General features: G+C 35.9%; 2 long non-coding RNA genes across 2 annotated transcripts; both read right to left on the bottom strand.

Moving 5' to 3' along the window:
• Nucleotides 1-10657: 10657 nt before the first annotated feature.
• LOC148218856 (uncharacterized) lies at nucleotides 10658-12065 on the bottom strand. Its single transcript, XR_015800063.1, has 2 exons — nucleotides 12007-12065; nucleotides 10658-11333 (listed from the first exon to the last, which is right to left on the bottom strand). It is a non-coding gene; the product is annotated as an uncharacterized LOC148218856 (long non-coding RNA).
• Nucleotides 12066-12643: 578 nt separating this feature from the next.
• On the bottom strand, nucleotides 12644-14316 carry LOC148218855 (uncharacterized). The gene is made up of 2 exons (XR_015800062.1): nucleotides 13691-14316; nucleotides 12644-13475 (listed from the first exon to the last, which is right to left on the bottom strand). It is a non-coding gene; the product is annotated as an uncharacterized LOC148218855 (long non-coding RNA).
• Between the last annotated feature and the right edge of the window lie 914 nt (nucleotides 14317-15230).

Below are 15230 nucleotides of genomic sequence, written 5' to 3'. Positions count from 1 at the left end.
TTGGGAAAGACCCCACAGCACAGCAAGAAACTCTCTAAGCAAACTGAAAAAAGATTTTTACAAGTGACAAACTGACTAGAGATCACGTTTTGTCTCCCTGTGCTGTTGGTGGGCAGCAGGGAGGGACTGGGATAAAAGGTGTTCTAAAGGTTCATTTTAATTCTCATTACCCACTTTTAAATCTATTTCTAATACATTTTCTTGATACTGTTTAAGTTTGAACTTGTTTTACCCCTAAAGTGTTTTTCTCCTAATCCTTATCCCAATTCATGAACCCTTCAATTTTTCCTTCCCCTCCTCGACTCAACTACAGAAGAGAAAAATGAGTGAATGTTTTTTTTGTGCGTGCCTGAAGCTTAGCCAGTATCAAACCACTACACAAGAACATCAGCCCCTCCACTGAATTATTTAACATTGGAAAGTACTCCTTACCAGTGCTCTTGCTGATGATAACTGCTTTTGCTGTTTAATTTTATATACTCTTAATTCTGCATCTTTTTCTTCAACCATTTTATCATATTCGTTCTGTGTTAAAAAAACCAAACCAACAACAAACTCAAAACATGTGATTTGTAACATGGAAATGTTACAATTATAGATCTATCCAGTCTTAAAACATCATTTTTTCAAACCAGGCTCCTCAGAAGATTCAGAAAGCACCATGAACAAACACTGATGCTTCTGCAGAAACTGCAGAAATCAAATGCTCAATGCAGTATTATTTTGTGGACTGGCAGAGAGTGCTTTATTTCTATGCAATATGTGTTCAGCACCTAAGAGCCAGCCATGCTATTTTTATTAATGGGATCTGCTAAAGATACTGCAAAAGAGAGTAATAGAAAGGTAAACTAAAATGTGTCAAGATAAACTGCTGACAGGCACTAAGTAATTTCCCCAGAGAAGGAGGCCAAACTGATACTGAAAAATACTGCATTCAGAGGGTATTAAAGGAAGCCTAACTTTAAAATAAAAAATTAAATCCTAGAAGTTTAGAGAAATGGAATTTATCTGCCCATAGGCATATTTCCAAAATCTTCAAATGAATTTGATTTTAGGTGATGAAAAGTCAAGCATGTGTTCAGCTTCCTTTTCCCAGACTCAGGCCTCTTTGTGGGTTTGAAGGGTTATTAACACATTACAAATGCCAGCAATCAGTAAAATCTCTTACCTTGTGCTTTTCCATAAGTGCCACCATTTCAGTTATCTTGTGCTGACAGTGGATATCAGTTTCTCTCTGTATCACTGCTGCTTCCTCATAAAGCAACCTCAGCTTTTCTACCTGGGAGCAGTAAATTGCATTTCATTCACAAACATAACAATATATATTTTAAAAATATTACTTTAATTTTTTCTTCCCCCTGTGGGTGCAGTGTAGTCCCACTTGGACTTCATTTGCTTTTGAGATCCTTTTCAAATCTGACATCTTTTATGCAGATTGTTAAAATGGGCAAGATTAAAGGTACAAGTTCACTTTGAACCCAAAGGCCATTTCAAGCACTCTGCCCTAACATTTCTTAGCATTACCATCAAAAAATGTGTGGGCAAAAAAATACTAATATGGGAGAAGTTATAATCTCATTTAGCTATGCTGACTTTATACCAAGGGTAGAATTTCTTTGAACTATATCTTGAAAGAAAGAATTTTTAACTGGGTTCTTATTTTCAAAGATATATTCAAATATTTCAACTTAAGCACCTGATGTACTAAAGCTTTGCTCACAGGCATACACAACAACCATTTCTGTTAATAAGACTGAAATGTAAGAGCAAGGGCTCTGGGCTTTGGCCAATAAAGCTTCATAAAAACATTTTAAATAAAAAAAAAATTAATTGCAGTAAAAATTAACACCTCTCACCTGTTCATTAAGTTTCTTTTCATTCACTTTTCTTGTTTCTATCTCTTTTTGATAGATGTCAACTGCTTCCTTATGTTGCTTGTTCATATTTTCCATTTCTAACTGCAATTTATTCACCTTTTGGGAATGCAGAATTGCTGCTGTTATTTGTTTAGGAATTAATATGTTAATTTTTTTTTTTTACCTCTTATTTTTGAGCAGAAACACACTGTTACTTCTCAGGCATATGATTAAAGTGTTTCCTATTTAAAAGTTCAGCTTTTTTTTTATGAAGAACTGAACTTTGTCCTGAAGTGAGTTAGAAAATACTCAAAGAAACAATGGCAACAGCACAATGGGAAAGACTACCCTAAATGCTGTGAATTCCTTGGAAAAAAACAAATAGAGATGGAGATTTTATTCTCTCTCTTGTAATTCTATGTAAGATTTTCACAGGTTTTATGGGACATTTTCCTCCCAGCTGTGCATTTGGATTACAGTTTTTCCTTTCAAGTTTCTCATATGAATATCCTCCCAAAAGTCCACTTCTTTCCCTAAGTGCAGTACCCAAAGCTGGACACAATATTCTCATCAGAGGGATTTACAGTGCAGAACACATTTAAAGAACAGCCTGAAGTGAGTAATGTATGTAAGTCTTTTAAATGCTTTTCTGTCACAATGGGGTTACTGTTCAGTCCACTGTCAATATAAGGAAAAAAAAGAAAGGGACTGATTGGAAACATAATTAATTGTGATGTGAAGTCCATCTAATTTAAATGTTCAATAGTCAGTGCCCAATGATTAAAAATGGAAGCATCTTCTAAAAACTATGAGCTCATTCCTGCAAAATCTGTATCCCAGATCCATAAACCAGCTCACAATGTATTTAACAAGTACTGTCATTAGTTACACTGGGACTTAAAAACATTCACTTCATCTTCTATGTGATGTTATTTAAACCTACCTTCCCTTCATGAATACTGGTTTTCTTGCTTTCTGCAGTAATTTTCTTTTTCAGCACCTGATTCTGTTGAAATAAAACAAAACAAGCACTGCACTTTAATAAGTTAACAGAGTTATGTAATGGTTTAACTGTGTCGAGAATGTCAGAATCTTCAAAATTCCAGCTTTCATCAAGTTCCTGTTATTGAATGGAGTTCATTCCATAACTCCCTCTTGTGCAGTTCAGGTTCCAGAACAATTCTCCAAACAAAAGAATGCTCAGATAATTACTGTGAAAATCCTGTTTCTTCATGACCTTAAGAAAGGCTCCCCCTGAGCAACAACAGGGAATAACAAATGAGGGGCAGAATGGGAATTAAAACTAAGATGCTGCTGACAGAAGGTGTGAAGATGTCATGACCAAAAATACAAGTTATATATATTTTACAGTGAAGTTTCTACAATTTGTGCTAGTGCAGAATTCTTTTCTACAAGTGGTAACTGTGATGGGTCCTTATTAAAAGTACATAAATAATACTATATAGTAAATGAAAAAAGTATAAGTTTGTTAAAGATATTATTTTTGTAATTGCTTTTTTCAAATTAAGGCTAATTTAACAGATCAAGTGATTCCAAAGACGACTCCTTAATTTGATCAGTTAGGATAAGAAAGGAACATTTTTAAATTACATAGGTGTATCTAAAGGTATCACAGCAGATGAAAAATGCTGAAAAGTCACCCCAAAATACCATGTGTTGATGTATTTGTGACTTTCAAAATCTCTACACACCTCCTGCTGCAACTCTTCAAAGCATTTGGCTTTATTTTCCATCTGTTTCTTTAAATTATTAACCTGGAAGAGATATTTCAAACATTAATTAGTTAAGTCCTAACCATTATTCCCTGTGTTAGCAATTGCTGTCAACATTCTCAAACATGCACTTGCAGCAGTCTGGTTTATTCTGATGGGACTGAAACACAAGCTGGTATCTTAGAATGACTGGAGTTTGAGCCATAAAGTATTACAAGATGTTAATTAATTTAATTAATAGCAGTGAACCAGTTCCTTAGTGGTTATAGAGTTAAGAAAGAAGAAGGAAAAAACCTCCAGTATCTTCACAATTTCAAAAATACTTTGTATGAAGTTCCCTAAAATCTATTGAAAAACGAATTTTCCCAATTATTTTCTAGACTCTTCAACTGCTTTTCCTTTCTTGAAATTTCATTTTCAATACTCTTAATCTGAAATTAGAATTGTAAACCCTTGACTTTTACAATGAAATTATGAAATCTGTTTTAATGCTAAAAACCCCAGGTTGTTTTGAAACTACAGAAAGTAAAAATATTTGAATCTATTTAAGCTAGAACTCACACTACATATAAAAACTAATCTAGAGCCCATCCATCACCCAGTGGATATATGAAAAAAAAAAAAAAAAAGAAAAACAGGTTCCCTGTTTGCCTGAAATCAAACAAATCTTTCATATTCAATTTCCCAGCAAGGAATAAACATCCCTGTGACTGTGCTTGTCTTTCAAAATACCAGGGCTCAGCATGTGGACACACAATGTCACAGCTGGCAGCAGCTGTGACAGGAGAAAGCCCCTGGCAGAGACCACATCCCCAGGCAGAGCTTTGCAGAAAAAATCCCAACAAACATTTTACATTTCAATTCTGTCCTGCAGGTTATGTAACATATTTCCATACGTACGTTTTCTTCCTTTTCATCCAGTTTACTTTGAATCTCTTCACCTGTCTTTGCCATTTTCTCCTTCAGAGACTCCAGTTCATTTCTAAGGGCCAAATTATCAAGCATTAGTAAATATTTACTTCTTACCTTCAACTTCCTTTCAGTACTAATAAACTCCTGTTTTATTTTCTACAAAGAGCTGCTGATGTTGATGGGAATTTCATAAGCTGCTCAATGAAAATGTTCTTAAAATGAAGCAACATGCCTAGTAAGTCAAGATGTGAACTGTCCATACTTTTTATTTTAAGTAGGAGAAGATGTTCCAGCTAACCTAAGGAAAAGACATCCTAACCTGGACTATTGTAATGCAGCTCTGAAACATGGGAGGCTGCCTGTCTATTGAACTGATGGTACAGAGATTTCTGCAGAGTAACACTCAGCCAGTTTTGCCTTGTCACATTTCATCCATAACCTTGAACTTCCATTTTCATTTCCTTCACACCTAACATGTCTAATGCACAACAGGACAGCTCTTTCTATGTAAAACAAAATGATGGCAAACATTGTTCCTGTAGCAACAGGTATTTCTAATCTGATAAAATTTGTACTTGCCAACAGCAGAACTGAACAGTTTCTGTTTAGCTGTATTATCTAGAAAAATATTAATCAAAAAAATCCCAGAAAGCAACATAGGAACACAACTAACTATCTGAATCTACTTCCTTAAACAATATCAGATATTAATATTTGTTTTTACTTGCCTTAGCTGGCCATTTGCCTCTTCTAGGTTTACAACTAACTGCTTTGTATTTTCTTCCTTTTTCTCACTATCCTAAATAAAGACCAATGTCAGCAAAGAAATAAAATTCAAAGCGACTTCTTAAAAATTCAAAGACATCCAAAGCACACTGACCTGCTTTATTCACAAGTGTAAATACACTTCTTTCCCAATTCAAGCACAAAAAACTGTTTAGGTACTCTACAGAACCATGTCATGTTGCAGTTTATCATCTGATTTGTAAAACTGAGCACTGTCTTTTAAAAAAATCTGGAATTTTACAACTTGCCTCTTGTTTTTCTTGCAGTTTCTTGAGTTCTGCAGCCACATCATTTCTCTCCTGTGCTATTTGTTCTTTCTCTAGTGAAAGCTTATTGAGACACACTGTTAGTTGTTCATTCTTTAACCTAATTTAAAACAAATGGCCAAGAGGAATAAGAACATGCATTTTGAAATCTCCTTTGAAGTTAAATATACCCATTATCAAGTGTTACTCCATGCTGAAAAAAGTCCAGGCCTTTATCTACAAATACAGGATTTGCAGCAGTCACAGTGATATAAAAAGGAGATAGAAGAAGTAAAGAAAACCAGAGTCAACTTTTATATAAATATAATGGTCCGTGAAGATGATGTAGTTCAAAGCAGGATTAACAATGAATTCAGAAACTTTCTCTTCTTGTTAACAAAGTCAGAGATATGGAAGAACTACATATTCCATAGAATAATACAAATAGAGAAAATGTAACTTACAACTGTAAGTATATAATTTATGTTATATTGTGTGATTCAAAACTTCCATTAGAAAACAATCACAGCTCATTTCACTGTGGATTAAAGTAACTTCTATATAACACCAAAAAAAATTAAATACTGTGTTTTCAAAATGGTCATACTTCTCTTGTTGAAGATCTGTTTTCAGAGCCAAAAGCTGGTTTAAATGATCTTGCTCCTTTTCAGCTGTACTAGTCAGCTGTGCTTTCAAACCATGCATTTCTTTCTGCAGAAGGAAAAAGGAGTTTTGAGCACACGTGTGTAAACTACAACTCATGGTGGTTGTCAGACACGAGCTAACAGCACAAGGCTTTCAGAAGAACCAAACAACATCCACACCATGGGTTATCCAGACTGTACCTTTACATATCTCTGCTGGGATATGAAGTGGTGTGAGATGAGAGCTCTGACACCAGTGCTGTACCTGGCCCCTGCTGTGAGTTTCATTACCCAGTCTGCAAAACTATTAAATTAGAGTCCTTGGACATCATTTTAAATAAAGATATTTGCTTCAGACTTTACAAGCTTTTGCATTCATCTAAGTAAAAAAAAAAAGACTAAAGAAACATCAGAGAATTCCAGTTCTATAGGAGAGAGCAGAAAGGCAATCAACAGGGCTGTGCCTCCATCCTCAGTACAGGCACTGTAGGAGTGCAAGGGGCAGCAGCCAGGCCCCTGTGCACAGGAGGACAGAGATCTCCTGCTGTCACTGCTGTGAGCAGAGCAGCTCAGGGTGGGACACTGCTCTGTGTGCTACTTCCATGTACTTGTGTTCAAGTTAGGATGTGTAACTTGACTATTTATAAAAACATGTTATTTTTGCCCTATTTCACACCTCTCTGATGTCTCTCTCCAAATTTTTCTCTCTCTGCAATTTTTTTACAGTACCCTCAAGATCCTTCTTCAGCAAGAATCCTCCAATTTGCCCATTTTAGAAAATTAGTGAAACTCAGTTCAGAACACTCAATGCACAGATTGTAACAACAAGCAGAGGTAGTAAAATGCACACCTGATTTCACACTACCTTAACTTTAGTTGATATGGTTTCTTGTTAGACTTGTAAATATAAAATCATCGTGAAAAAAAACCTCTGTTAATAGTGTAATTCATATAGCTTAGACTCCTGTGACAGAAAATGGGCCTGTGCCACAGTACAGCAGGGTGCACAGAGGCCAGAGCTAATTACCTTCCTGTAAGTAAGAAAAAAATGGGAAAACTTTCTATCCAGAGGGATATAAAGGCATTTGAATGGGCATGAATGAAGAAGGAAATAACCAAAAACCTGACAAGGAAAACCAAAACACGGGAGACAAGAAAAACCAAAAACATAGGAGACAAGAAAAACAGTGGTAATAAACAAGATCTTCAAAGAAAACACTGAAATTGTGGATGAGAAAGTTTAGTAGAAATGTTAAGGTAGACTAGACTGTATTTATTTATGGCATTTAAGGCACTTACAAAGCAAGAGGAATTTCATATGAAAAGCAAATGCCATGAGATTAATAAAATGAACATTTACCAGAGTTTCTGACAGCTCTTCAAGTTGCACTTCTTTGTCACATTTTAACTTAGTCATCTCTTCTACAGCACATGTAATGCAAAATTAATGGAACAGAAATAATTTTTCATACTTAGCAGGCAGTATAACACACTTACCCTTTTGCAATAGCCAGTTCTCAAAACTTACTGGATTAAGTTCAGAAACTGTAAAGCTCATTTATGACTCAATCTAAATGTAGACTTTGAAAAATGATTAAGAAAGACATGAGCAAATCTATATCTGAACAGAAACTAATTATTTATCTTAAATAAAATTCAGAGCCTATTATGTTTTCCACAATTATGGCTTCAAATAAACCATGAACTGTAAGACCAGAGTATTCTCCAAGTATTCATGCATTTGCATTGTTCCAGAAAAAAAAAAAATCTGAACTGCTGAAAGTTCAGATCACATGGATATGCTGAAAAAGTAAACCAGTTATTACTAACTTCCACATGTTTTCTATGTGCATATTCACAATACTGGTATTTTTTGCACGTACTCCACACCAAGGTCGTGTTTGGTGTGGAATTCTCACAGGTCTCATCCTGCCTTGCTCTAGACAAGCATTAGCAGTTCACTTTGGAACATTTCTCTTTAGATGCCCTCAATGTATACAGGGACATCCAATTCTATTTCTCACCTGTCAGATGAGATCCAGCCCCATGTGCTGCACAGCAGGAAACAGTGCTGAAGGCAGAACTCTTACTCTGGGGGCTGAGGAGCACATCCCCAGAAACCACACGATATCAAAGCAGGATTTAAAGATAAGCCCTGCCACATCCAGCATGGGGAGGGTCTGCAGAAACCTTAATGGGAGAGTTTTATCTCTGCTACAAGCTACAGAAATCCTGTCTGCTACTCCTGGCACCTGCAGTGCTACTGGTCTTAGCTGGAAACCAAAACTGCTTCCATGAGAATTCATGCATGGATGGCCTTGCCATTGGAGCTCTGCACAGCACTGCCCTTTGGCTGTGCAAGGACCAATGACCACCAAAGAAAGGGGAGTCAGGTGAGTCCAAATAAATGCAGGCATTCCTGACAGGTACAGGTAACATCATTCCTCCAAGTACTACAGACAGTCCATTTCCAGAAAGCAGCAGAAAACATTTTTCTTACTGCCTAGCTCATTTTCTGCCTTTCTACAAGCCTTACCCAGTTCAGCAGACTTCTTTTGGAGCTCCAAGGTAACCAGCTTTGATTCGTCTTCGTATTTCTTTGATCTAAGAAAATGATAATTTAAAACCTCCAAATGTACAGTACAAAGCACTGCATTTGAAACTTGAAGGACAACAGGACAGTGTCTTACCACAAGCACTTGAAGAACATTTACCTTTCAACAGGCAGACAATATATCAGCTGCAACACCTACCAAATTTCACTTTTACAACTTCAGAACAGCAGACATTCAAGTCAACAAATATATACTTACAGAAATTTGTATTTCTTGAAGACAGAATTATGGAAGTTGGAGGGGGAAAAATTTTACTTTTTATAGACCAGTATCAACCAGCACAAATATAAAAATATTACATTAAATTCCCTGCATTTAGACCACTGTATCAAAAAACCTCCAAATTTCAACTTCATTTCCAGTTGTTCTTGATTTTGTCATAGACTGCAACCTGTAAGATGACTCTGAATGGAAACTCTTTAATTTACCTATTTTGCTCCTTTTGCAGCAAGCTTTTCAAATTGGCAGTAGAAATCTCAAACTCCTCTGTCACAGCTGCAAGCAAAGCCTTCACTTTTTTACATTCTTCCTCCTGTGCTTCCTTTTCTCTGGTGACCTCAATTAATGTTTTCACTGTAGTTTGCAATTCAGCTTCTAAGTTCTTCTGAGTAGCCTTCAAAACATGATCTAATTTCTAACCATGTTTTGCAACAAACAGCTACAGTTGTTTCATATCTAAAGTATCCATAATTATTTATGCAAATACTCATCTAGTTTATTTAAACTGAAAAACTGTAAGCAAGGTGTACCTCTGCCTTTTGCAATGAAATGTCAGCCTCTCCCAGCTTTGCCCTCAAATGTTCTTGACTGACCCGGGATTCCTTTAACATTTCTTCTCCATGTACTAAGCAAAAAAGATGTATGTTTATATTTTTAAAAATAGGATATTTACTAAAAAATGCTGCTAGAAATTCGAAAATACATACATTTATAGAATTTAACAAAGGCCAATGGTACTGACATCATATACTATAAAACCTTTGAATATAGATGGCTTAAAAATATTGAAAATCAAGGTCTGAAAAGTAAATGTCCTCAGTGGCACCTGCCTGACTGTAAATTTGCAAAACTGAAGCAATGTGTTTTCCCCTTGCAATTTTCAAAACTTCTCACTGCTTGACTCACCCTAAAAATTACCCTGCCAGTTCTCATCCCACATAAGCAGCTTCTGTTTCAAAGATAAGCCCCAAACTTCTGCTGCCAACCAGCAACAGAACAACTATCACAGCCCTGTTTCCTATGCTTCTAAAAACAATTACATTTAAACACAGCACACAGAACTCTTACATTTTGCTTCTAGCAAGTCAGCAATCTTATTTTGTGATATCTGAAGCTGAGCCTGGATGTCTTTTATTACACCATCTTTTTCATCTCTCTGTATGGCAAGAGCTGAAATCTAGCAAAATTAAAGAAATATCATGATGAAGTGTGGAAAAGGGACAGAGACTCATTTCCATTTGTACCCCAGGTATGATAAGCTGCTGTCATTCAAGTTACATAAGGTTGTTGATCTTAGCCAAATATTGATCAAGTCACATTACTCCAAATGAAAAAGTCCTCCAGTTCAAAATCAAACTGTGAATTCCACTAGACTAAAGGTCTGAAACATCACTAAACTTAGCAGAATCTGACTTAAATGCAGCTTCAGCTGTTATTTTGTCTTTTCTACTAATACCCAGAAAGACTTCTTGGCTCTTGCATTGCCCTTTTAGTCACAAATAAAGCTGTTACCACATATTAAATGGTAAAACTGAGCAAACCTGCTTCTCCTTTGGACTCACTTGCAGTTTGCATTCTTTTTCAAACTTGTCCACTTTTTCTGCTTCTTCTTTCACTTTTGAGATACAGTAATATCCACAGTTAATATTCTAGCTGAAATATACTCCAATTTCAATACAACTTCCAGTTTAACATTGCTTGCAATTGTACAGCTGTACATTTTGTTTCCCAAGAGTAACTGCTGAGGCAATATTTGATTTTATAATCAAAATATCTTTTTTTGCCAGCTTTCCACAGAATTAGTCCATTACTCCATGTTTGTTATAAGAAACTAACAGAAAAGAGCATGTGAAAATGAAACAGGAACACAAACAGGAACACAGCAGCCTGTACATATAGAGAGAGCATTTACCTGAAGTTTGTGTAGCTATACACTAGTGCCATTACCATTTAAGTAAACCAACTACAGGAAATAAATATTAATCTCTAGGCTGTACTTCACACACAAAACTTGAACTTTGAGTGACTATTTGAAAAATAAAGTTCCAAATTTGGCCCAGAGGAACAACAGCAGAAGGGGCCAGGCAGTGAATACAGGCAGCAGGAATAAAAGAGGGTCCCAGGGTCTCAGTGTGACCTGCTCACCATTCACATCTGTCTGCCCTGACACTGCACATTTTTTATGTGTAATAAATGCTATGAAATACAAAATTGTTGAGCCAGCAGCATGAACACAATAAACAGAATTCTCACGTTTGAAACTCATTTCCAATCTGTCCTGCTCTGCTTGCACACGAAGCTCTTCAAATGCCACTGTCATTCTCTAAAAACAAAATTTCATATTTGAAGCTCAATATTGGAAACCCTGGAAGTTCCCAAGGGGCTGCTGCCAACCCCAACCATTCTGAGAAATCACCAGGTAAGTGAAACAGAGTCCAAAAAGAAGACAGAAGTTCTGGCAGTCACCCAGCACTAAGCACATATCACACCCATCACATGGATCCATATCCCACATATCACACCCATCCCATGGATCCACATCCCACATATCACACACATCACATGGATCCACATCCCACATATCACACCCATCACATGGATCTACATCCCACATATCACACATCACATGGATCTACATCCCACATATCACACCCATCACATGGATCCACATCCCACATATCACACATCCCATGGATCTACATCCCACATATCACACCCATCCCATGGATCTACATCCCACATATCACACCCATCACATGGATCTACATCCCACATATCACACCCATCACATGGATCTACATCCCACATGCTGCTGCACTTTCTCCATTGAATGTGCTTTATGTAATACAAAAAATAATTCTTGAAGAGGGACTGAAAACCTGACTTCCTGCATCACACATGACATGATATGGACACAGAAAGTATCCCAACATAAACATGTAATCAGCTCAGCATGTCCACACTCACATTCCTTTTAGCCAGCTTATGTCACTTACTTCCATGTTGCCATGAAGCTCCTCATACAATTGTCTTGTTTCTTCTCTTTCCTGTTCATCTATCAAAGCAAGAATTTTTTAAATTTTTTCTTTTGAAATTTTTTCTTTTGAAAAAGAATGCCAACTGTCCAAGTCATTTTCCTTAATCAGCATAATGAATTTAAAAAGGAATTATCAGCTCATTTCTTATTAAATGAGGAATTATGAAATACAGTGCCAAAAGCCATACAATCTAGGGAAAATGTGTATTTCATTGAAAGATGAAGCAAGCTCAGCTTTTAAATTTCCTTCCCAATATATATTTTTGACAAGTGTAATTCTGGATCAATTTATGTAACCATATTAATTCTTATAGTATTAATGTTGAATAATCATGTATCAAAACTGCAATGCAGAGTTTAGCACTGAATTTCTTCCTATCAGCAGATACCTATGACCACAGAACTGTCATTATAAAATTACAACAACACTCCATGTCCATATTTTCCTTCTTTCCTTTTACTCTTTTAATTGATACTATTTTTCCCTATGAAAACAATTATAGAAAAGAATAGTAAGAAACAGAGCTATCAAAAAAGAACAGTACATCTATACACAAGTGTTTCTAGAATTAAGGCTAAAAAGAAATAGACACTTCTTAAATATCCAGGATCAAATTAGTAAAATTTTAATGATTAACAATTAACAATTCTACATTGCATATAAAGCAGAATTACCAATCAAGAACATGTTTCAAAGACCTCAAGAATTTAAACTTTATTAAGTTATCCAACTGTCTTGACTTGTTGAGTTACACAAGAAGAATTCTAGTTACTCATTATACCTTCGGGTTAAGATCTTTTTTCCCCACTAATGTGTAACTGCTGCAAACAGGAAATGCCAGCTCTGGAAATTTCTTAAAGTGTGCTGGGAATTTAAAGTAGATTCCACTGCCTCAAAACAGGCATGAAGTGCCACTTCATATCTCTCAGTATCTCCACAGTCCCTGGATGGGACTGAAAACCCTCAGAGGGCTGAGCAGACTCGAGGGGAGCTGCACTGCTCTGCAGTGGCTGTCACTGCTCAGCAGGGTCTGGCACTGCCTCAAACCTGGCTCAGTGTTCAGGCACCCAAACAGCTCCCAGGCCTGGAAACTTTCAGCAAACGATTTGACTGGCTCCAAAAATCCTCTGGATTTAGCATCACAAACCTGATGTGTGTTAGACCTGTGGCTTCACTCCTAGTTTTGTGAGCCACTTAAATTTCACTCCTCATTTTAAGAGTCACATCCAGCCAATCTCAGCTGGAGAACACATCTGGAACAGCATGAGAACTTTTCTGTGAATTTAGAGCAAGCTAGAAGTACTCTCATACATCTCATTTACTCTCATAAATCCAAAATAAAAAAGTATTTACATTTGCTGGTCTTTTCTGTGAAGAGAGTGCAGGTTTCCTTGAACAGAGTACACAGATACATCGAAGCAGTGGCTCTAAAGGAGGGAAAAATACCATTTTTTCATAGGAGTGCACAGTATTTTATACTAAGTATAAATATATATATATATATTTAATGGACAAATTTTATACCAAGTACCTAAGGAGTAACAATGTAAATGACCTTCACAATTTAACTGCTATATGAAACTGCCCATACGAAAACTGATTATTTTCACCACAAAAACATCTATTTGGTTACATTACTCACTCTTTCTGGAGATCTTCTTTTTCCCATATTTCATCTTCCAGTTTCAAATGGAGTTTATCATTTTTTAACTAATTTCATAGGGAATAAATGCAAAAAGACACTGTTATTGAAAAATACATTAGAAATACACTTGGACTTCTCAAATCCCACATGAAAATGTAATTTTGGGTATCAGCAGACAGAAGTCTATTTAACTGGTATTGCATGCTGAGTCATCTTTTGCATGAAAGGCAGAATAATTAATGAGCAATGACTTACCAGCAACTGAGACACTTACAGGTAAATTCTTCATGCACACACTCATACAGGACACGTGCACACACCTGCTCAAAACAATCATTTGCTCAAGGCACAAACCAAACTGCAACATTCTTTAATATTTAATTGGATCAATAATATTGTCATACTAAATCAGGAAGCACTTAACTTCATCTATTCAATGTATATTGTACAATACTGGCCTGCAGTTCTTGAATGGTTTTATTCTGTGCTTCAATAATCTCTCTACTTTCTTGGAGTTTTCTTTCTTTCTGGTTTAGTTCTGATTCCATAGTCAGCTTCCACTGCTTGATCTTCTCAGCCTCATTGTAGAGTTTTGAGAACAAGTCATTCCTTGTTTCTGTATTCTATTAAAACAGGTTCCACAATTTAATCTCAAATACTATCTAATTAATACTGTTGTAGATAACATATTTTATCTCTTAGAAACATCACAAGAGTAATATTTTTCCACAGATGGTGATATAAACTTATATATGATCAGGAAGCAAAGTTTAAATCTTTGTGCATCCACTATGTAGGTATCAAAAGGCATTACAGACCACACAGGAGACACAAATACAACGAAAATCTTTAAATCTTACTCTAATTAAAACTCACAGATTTCACAGGCACTTCAAATAAAGAAAAAACAACAACAACAACAACCAACATTGCAATCACCCTAATTGTTAAGGATTTGTCTCCAGGCATGTTCACTAAATCACAAATATCTCCTCTAAGTGATTCAGCTTTAAGCAGGAGACAGAAAACACGATTCCCTTTTGACTTCTTCCTTCAGCCCTGAAATATCTACCGAATAATGCTTTAAGCACTGTTTGGGAACAAATTTCAAAGATCCCAAGAAATTAGATATGCAGAGTTGATACTTAGCTGACCTCTTCATCTACTTCAGAGCAAAACTTGACTTGCTGTGAAATTATATCTGAAACATGAAGAGATTTTGATCAATGTATTTCTAAAAAATACTAACAGTGAAACTGTATTTAACAGTGTTATCAGATGTGAAACTCTAAGACTACTCAAAAAAAATTAGAACTCGACAATATAAAAAAATTTAAAGAATGTGCATGGCCAATATTTTAGTCTTACCTGAATCAGTGATTTTGCCAGGGTTGGACACATCGAATGGCAATTTAAAATCATCGTCCAAGCATTTGTTAAAACCCTGCACAAATTTAAAAATTACTTCATTGTGGGTAGATTTGTAAAAAAGGATTATAAAATCCTGAAAAAAAACCCAAAAATCCTAGAGATGATG

Source organism: Sturnus vulgaris, unplaced genomic scaffold (assembly GCF_052056855.1).
Source record: "Sturnus vulgaris isolate bStuVul1 unplaced genomic scaffold, bStuVul1.hap1 Scaffold_157, whole genome shotgun sequence".
NCBI lineage: Eukaryota > Metazoa > Chordata > Aves > Passeriformes > Sturnidae > Sturnus > Sturnus vulgaris.
Note: the sequence above shows the minus strand (reverse complement) of the source record. Positions and strands in the feature narration are given on the sequence as shown.